The sequence below is a fragment of the Triticum dicoccoides genome, chromosome 6B (genome assembly GCF_002162155.2).
Source record: "Triticum dicoccoides isolate Atlit2015 ecotype Zavitan chromosome 6B, WEW_v2.0, whole genome shotgun sequence".
In the NCBI taxonomy this organism is placed as follows: domain Eukaryota; kingdom Viridiplantae; phylum Streptophyta; class Magnoliopsida; order Poales; family Poaceae; genus Triticum; species Triticum dicoccoides.
Genome location: NC_041391.1, coordinates 408811145 through 408817009, shown reverse-complemented (window position 1 = coordinate 408817009; position 5865 = coordinate 408811145). Strand labels below are relative to the sequence as shown.

The 5865-nt window shown below is 51.5% G+C and overlaps 1 long non-coding RNA gene across 2 annotated transcripts in view; it reads left to right on the top strand.

Moving 5' to 3' along the window:
* Window positions 1–4048, top strand: part of LOC119324569 — a 7757-nt gene extending 3709 nt beyond the window's left edge. The window contains exon 5 of one of the 2 annotated variants that reach the window (XR_005157029.1): window positions 3547–4048. This is a non-coding gene — a long non-coding RNA (uncharacterized LOC119324569). Of the gene's footprint in view, window positions 1–3366 lie in introns of both variants that reach the window. The other variant, XR_005157030.1, reaches the window with a different exon arrangement.
* The last annotated feature ends 1817 nt before the right edge of the window (window positions 4049–5865 follow it).

The window sequence follows — 5865 nt, the reverse complement described above, 5'->3', positions numbered from 1 at the left end:
GCCCAGGGCCCGCAGTGGCCGACCTGGGCCACCCCGTCCGCGCCCCAGTGGCCGACGCCGGCACTCACGGCGCCACCAGCACCGCCAGCTCGGTGGCCGGCCTGGACCGCGCCGTCCCTCCCTGCGGCCACCGTGCAGGTGCCACCACCGCCCCCGCCCAGCCCTAGCCTGGGCCGGTCTGCGCCGAGCGACTCCTGATCCAGGAGGTCCGCTTTCCGTCGTCACCGTCTCCGCTTCCAGGCTGGCTCCACGGGATGTCCCCTCCACCGGCTTACACGGAGGCCCGACCGCCGTCGGGTTCCCAGTTGCAGCCCGAGGCGTCAGGCGCCACGGGGAACTACGCCGGCCTTCCCACCATGGACCGGGCGCCGTCATCAGCCCTCCGCACCGCGAGGCAGTGGGCCATGGCGCGCCACACCAGCAGCCGCCCCGGTTCGCCAAGCTCGACTTCGCCACGTATGACGGCACGGAGGACCCCCTCAACTGGCTCAACCAGTGCGACCAGTTCTTTCGCGGGCAGCGCACCCTCGCCTCGGACCGTACTTGGCTCGCCTCTTATCACCTCCGCGGCGCCGCGCAGACATGGTACTACGCTCTCGAGCAGGACGAGGGCACCATGCCTCCTTGGGAAGCGCCTTCGCGAGCTCTGCCTCCTCCGCTTTGGGCCCCCGGTTCACGGGAGCCGCCTGGCGGAGCTCGGCCGCCTTCCCTTCACCTCCACGGTGCAGGACTGCGCCGACCGTTTTCAAGCCCTGGCATGCCATGCGTCGGGTGTGACGGCGCAACAGCGGGCCGACCTCTTTGTCGGTGGCCTTCCGGATCACATCCGCGTGGACGTTGAGCTTCGGGGACCCCAGGATCTCCAGTCGGCCATGTACTATGCCCGCGCGTTCGAGCGCCGCGCGGTGGCCATCCAGCAGGAATCACCGTTCCAGACCGCTGGGTCGCTACCCGGGCCGGATTCCGCGCAGGGTCGGCCTGCGCAGGCTTCTGCGGCACCCCTAGCCGCGACCGAGGGACGCCCGTTCCGCCGGCTCACCCCAGCTGAGCTCCTCGAGCGTCGCCGCAAAGGATTGTGCTTCAACTGCGACGAGCCCTACACGCCCGGCCATGCCTGCCCGCGACTCTTCTACCTGGAGGTTGCAGACTACATTCCAGAGGACGCCGTCGCCGCTGACCTGGCTGCCCCAGCTGTCGAGAAGGTGCTTGACGCTGGCTGATCGCCTCGAGGAGTTCCGCAAGCGCTTCCTCACCTTACAGCTCGAGGACGAGCTGTTTGTGCAGGCGGGGAGAAGTGTTATGGCCGGTTTAGCTAGGCCCACTGGGCATCTTAGCCCACAAGTTATCTTAGTTTAATTCTTATGCAAGTTATCTTAGGTTAATTCTTATGCAAGTTATCTAGGTTATAAATATAGGTTGTAAGACACTTTTTGGAATTAAGCAATAAAGATATTCTATCCTATTGCCCGGCTCCAGAGGAGCCGGAAACCCTAGCCGCCTCCTGCCCAATCGCCGCCGCCCTCCTCCTCCCTCGCAACGGCGCCGACGCGCCGGAGCTCGCGTGCTCGCCCCCGACCTCCGCTGGTCTTCCCTTATAACCTAAGGAGTAGAGCCGGTAGGAACCCTAGTCCTACCAGATTCTTTCATAGCAATTTTGTTGCTAACTTCGCATGACACGTACCACCATCTAATATTTTCTTGTAACCGACCAATTATAGATATTTTGTGAACACGAAGTCCTGAAAGTCGATGAAGAAAATATAGCTATTTAAATAATATGCAGCCACTCAAAGAAATATATCAAATACTCCCTCTGTAAACAAATATAAGAAATATAGCTATTTTGTATACATAGGGAGTACATATGTAGGTCTTGGAGGCTTGCATGATATCATATCTTAGAAGAGTTTTAATGCAATACCTTATTTGATGGGTTGTCGTGATTGATTCTAGTAAGTTCTTTTAATGTCCTTCTATAAAAAAATTGTTCTTCTAGTGTCCCTTGTGTATTTCTATCCATATCCATCATTTTTGGAAAAGTTTCTTTGGTGGAGTGGCTATACATAAAAGATAGTAAACATAGATATATTGTGGACTAATCTTCCCCTTAATGATACTCTGCTTTTATCACCCTTGAATAATCCATTCTGAAGTAATTAATGATAAATATGTGAAAGAAAACAACCTTTACCATTTAATGAAACATTGATGCATGGATATACACTTATTCTGGCATAAGAATTTCGATCTCACGTCTATCTAAAGTAGTTTTTTCCTTTGTCATCCTTGATTCTATTGGTTTAATCTTGGTAAGAACCGAACGAAATCTGTAAATTTTAAGATTAACGACTTCAGAATTAGAAATTTAATAATTTGGAGTCTATTAATACAACTACAAACATACATGAGCATTGTTATTCTTTTTCTAGCCGTTCTTGTAGGGTATCTTTGCTAGCAAACTCAAAGCAGTAATATGGAAAATTATCTGAGGAACCTTTCATCTCCTTTAGGTTTGTATTCTATATAGAAATAAGTTTAGTTCATTGCTGACTGGACAATATTTTGTCGAATCTGTACAACTTTAAATTGCTAGAAGCATATATAGAACCCTCGTTGATCTTTGGTCTATAAGAGTCAATTAGATTCTTCTAGATAGTAGCATGAATTGTGTCACTCTTCAAAATTAAATGAAATATAATCTTAGAAATAATTTTGACAGTAGAAGAAACCCATTGTTAATAATGTGAAGAAAATACCTGCTCATCCATCTAGATCATATCCATGCTTATAAGTTCATCATGTGAAGGGTTTATTGAATCCCACATTCTCATTACTTTGGATTTAATATGCCATGTGTGTCCTCTTGTGGTTAGCTCACTCAACTTCTTGTACTTCATAGGTTGTTGTTTTCAGAAGAATTTTAAAAAGAGCGATTCATATGATACTGCACCAATGAAATCTTGGTTCATTTTTTTCTAACTAATCAACAGTGAACATGAAAATAGGGCGTTCGTAAGGAATTTGTGAAGAAAGCTGGGATGGGAAGATTTGAGCAGACAAAACATAATCTTAGAAATAATTTTGATAGTAGAAGAAACCCATTGTTAATAATGTGAAGAAAATATCTGCTCATCCATCTTGATCATAGCCATGCTCATAAGTTCATGAGGCGAAGGGTTTGTTGAATCCCACATTCTCATTACTTTGGCTTTAATATGCCATGTGTGTCCTCTTATTGTTAGCTCACTCAACTTCTTGTATGCCATAGGTTGTTTCCTTCTTTAAAAAGAGCGATTCATATGATACTACACCAATGAAATTTTGATTACAAAGATTCTAACTAATAAACAATGAACATGGAAATAGGGTGTTCGTACGGAATTTGCGAAGAAAGCTGGGATGGGAAGATTTGAGCAAACATCAAGCAGTTGTATATTACCGAAAGTAGATGATGTTTCCGTCGTTCCTTCCTTTGGCCTTCAATGTGCAAGCAGTTATATATATTATTACCCAAAATAGATGATGTTTCTGTCGTTCCTTCTTTAGGCCTTCGATGTGTCTAGGCGTCTTGCCGCCCCATTGGATACGCGGGGTGTCATGCCGATCTTGCTGGTGCAATCGATCGTCCTCGGCCTGTGTTGATGTGTTATTACCCAAAGTTGATGTTGTTTTTGTTGTTCCTTCTTCGGGCCTTCGACATGATGCATGTCCTACCATCCCCTTTGATAGGCGAGGCATCGACCTTGCAGGTGCAGCTGATCGTCCTCGGCATCCACCTTGCCGGTGCAACTGATCGTCCTTAGCATCGACCTTGCTGGTGCAACTGATCGTCCTTGGCATGTGTTGTGACATGTGGCGGCGTGTGTTGATTTGCTGGGTGTGATGTCTTGTAATGTTTCTATGTTGCGGATATGTCAACCTGAGAAACAGCATATGTCCGTGTACGGCGTGCAATATTATAGAACGTGTCCTTGCCTAATTCAAGTTTGTACGTGAAACAGTATATGTATGTCTTGCCTAATATGTATGTCTCCTTGCCTAATATGCACGTGCAATATTAAATAATGTGTCCTTGCCTAATCCAGGACTGTACGTGAAATAATAGTCTAAATAACGTGTGCTTGCCTAATCCAAGTCTGTACGTGAAATAACAAAAGTTGTCCTTGTCTAATCCTAACCGTCGATACATCTTATTTTTAAAGTGTCAAATCACCACCGTTCGTTTTCTATCATTTTTAGTATATAATGGAGGATGGATGGAAGATTGATAGATAGATAGGTAAATTACCCTCAGCCCTTATCCCACATCAAATCTTTTTCTTCTTGTGTGCACATGACTTCCGTCTGGATGGGTCTCTTCTCTAAAACACACACTCACTGTCGGAGTAATGGGCCACGGGTAGGCTGACCCGAGCCCCAGAACCTTTCAAGACATCGGGGCAGGCCGCGCCCCTCAAAGTCGAGTCTCAGATGACGACTCCCAGATGAGCCGAGTCTCAGATGACGACTCCCAGATGGGCCGACTCATGGCCGGCGACTTCCGGAGGAGCCGACTATGGAGAGTCGGCCCACGACTCTACACTCGTTGCGATAGGCGAGGCGGGTACGACCACAACGTGGTCGTCACCTCGTGCTTGCGAGGGGCCGACATGGCTACAGTGTGCCGTACCGCTGGAGATCTCCGGCGTGGCCCGACACTGTTGCCATGCCAGCCCTGACCTCAGCCATAGTGCGCAGCGCACTGTGGCCACGATGGCCTACCTATACAGCTCAGAGACGGCGGACCCGCCAGTCAGTGAGAGCATAGAAGACGGCGGATACGCCCCGAAGGCGGCCCCGTGGGAGTCGGCTCCCCAGAGTCGGCCAGCCTCTCCCACGGGTCCCACGCGCCATTAACCAGACAAGACGGGGAGTAACGACAGTGATCGCCCGATAGACGGCGGCACTGTTGCCACGACCCAATGACCAAGCCTGCGTCATCAGAAGCACTGCTACAGTACCGGACTCGCCGGCGGGGCCCGCGAGTCGGCGGGCCCCAGCAGTCGGCGGAGAAGACGGCGGCCTGTGAGACAGACGGCTGGGACCTGCGCCCAGCCGGATTACCATTGTACCCCCGGGGGGTAGGCCTATATAAACCCTCCGGGGCACCCATGCAAAGGGTTGGCATCCATTAGCCTTAGACCAGATCATATAGGAGGAAGAGAGCTAGCCTTGCCTCCTTCTACCTCCAGAATACAACTCTAGGAGCAACCTTGTAGTCACTACGCCTTAGTGATCATGCGGAGACCCCGCAGAGCAGCAGTAGGGGTGTTATCTCCCTGGAGATCCCCGAAGCTGGGTACGATTCGCCGGCGTGCATGCCTTCGCCTAATCCCGTTTTCTGGCACCTGCGACGTTCTACTCGCTCCCACCATGATAAGCCATCCTTTGGCATATGTCGCACCCAACCCCCGACATTTGGCGCCCATCGTGGGGCGAGGTGCACCGTCGTCCGGAGACCTGCTTTGGACGGGAACCCTTTTCCTCCCCCACGAGCGTAGCCAGCCCGGCACGCCCGATGGCGCTTGCCCCGACGCGCTGCAAAGCGCCGACGACGCCTGCGCGGCGAGCTGCCTCGCTGACCTTCTCGGCGAGGTTAGCATCTCCGACGAGCCTGCATCCGATGCGGTCACAGGCGGCCCCGAAAGCCTCCTCGCGGGCCTCCTCGACCATCTCCATGTCGCCGGCGAGCCTGCCGTGGACTTGGAGTCCGTAGGCTCCACCGACCCGATGCTGGTCGACTCCGACAGCGTGTCGCTCGACACGTTCCCCTCCAATGTGGTGATCTACGACGAGCCGCTCCCTCGCGAGGAGAGCGGCGGAAGC